Source organism: Limulus polyphemus, unplaced genomic scaffold, assembly GCF_000517525.1.
Source record: "Limulus polyphemus unplaced genomic scaffold, Limulus_polyphemus-2.1.2 Scaffold559, whole genome shotgun sequence".
Lineage (NCBI taxonomy): Eukaryota > Metazoa > Arthropoda > Merostomata > Xiphosura > Limulidae > Limulus > Limulus polyphemus.
The window spans coordinates 60169-61912 of record NW_013666169.1 but is presented as its reverse complement, the minus strand read 5'-3'; positions in this window follow the sequence as shown (position 1 = coordinate 61912).

Sequence of the window (1744 nt, the reverse complement as noted above, 5' to 3'; positions counted from 1 at the left end):
AAATTAGGGACGGCTAGCGCAGATAGCCCTCGTGTAGCTTTGCGCGAAATTCAAAACAAACAATTATCTATCTAATAACTTCTAGGTTACTTACAGTTTGCCGAGAATCGTGTTTCAGTACTATATATATATACATATGTATCTGACCTAGAGCCTCTGATAAAACTGCAAGAGATAAAAAAACAAAAACTTATCAGAATAAAAGAAGAAGCATCAAACACGCGTAGTTTCAAATTATGGGCGTGGCCTAAGTTTTCAAATCAAGATATCGTCCTTTCAAAATAATCCCAACAGTCTGCTAGTAAAGAAAGGGTTATTCAAAACAAACGAGAAAAAACAACTTCTTTGTTGTTACTCCACCTCTTTGTAGTGAAAGAAGACATGAATGATGATGACTGATCTCGTGCTTCTGGTTTTGAAAGAAAGCGATCCAGGGACGCGTGGCTGGTCACGTGGAATGGATTTTGTAAGTTATATATACTTGACGAACGTTTTGAGATAACGATGAGCTAAGTAACAACTTTCGATTTTACAATTATTCTATAAAAATATTTCAGGATAGCTTACGTAGCTGAAGAAAACTGTCTTGAATTTTGTAGTAACACATGTTGTTGATCTGTTATCATGTTGTTGGTGGTGCTGTAGTAAAATCTTACTGATCCTTTACCATCTGTTGGTGTCGTAGCAACGTGCAGTAACACATTTATTGATCTGTTACCATGTGTTGATGCTGTAGTAACGTGTAGTAACACATTTATTCATCTGTTACCATGTGTTGATGCTGTAGTAACACGTGTTGTTGATCTCTTAACACATGTTAGTGTTGTAGGTTTCAATGCAGTCAACTGATTTATCGCGTGCAGTAAACGAGTTTATAAATACCTATAATAGTTATACGTTCATGTTCTAAGTTCAAACCAAACCCCTCTAACTGAAGTGGCAACACGTGTTGTTATTCGCTATTTGATAACCTACACGATAATTTTCGTCTTTCATGAAATTCCATGTTCCTACAAATTAATATTTGTGTGTAAATCCCCCCTTTTTTTTATAGAAATGAATATTTTTGTCCTTTGATCTTTTTTTTAGCAAGATCGGTCACCCTCTTACTACAGCACCAACAGATGGTAACAGATCAATAAATGTGTTAGCACGTTGCTACGACACCAACAGATGGTAATCAGTAAGATGTTTACTACAGCAACAACTATAACGTGTTACTACACGTTACTACAGCATCAACACATGGTAACAGATCAATAAATGTGTTACTACAGCACCACCAACAACATGATAACAGATCAACAACATGTGTTACTACATCTTACTACGACACCAACAGATGGTAAAGAATCAATGTGTTATTACAACACCAACAGCATACTAACAGATCAATAAATGTGTTACTACATGTATAAGATCAGTTATCTACAACCTTACAGTTAACATATTTATGATGTAAGTAAGAGGTGCATTTCATTCCAGTCCAAGACTGGCGGGCTACCAGAGGGGTACATCCTTTCATCAGCCAGAGGATGTGTCCGATAAATAGGAGAAAAAGATAGGTAAGAGAGAAAAATGTATGATGTTTTATTGTATATAATATATCAGTCGTGTTACAACCCCCCCCAAAAAAGAAGAAATAAATATATATATTTCTCTGAATATTTAAATATGTTTTTTAAAATATTGTTACGACAGCGGAAGTCACGTGATTCTGGTGGCATGCGTGATGAGTTCTCGA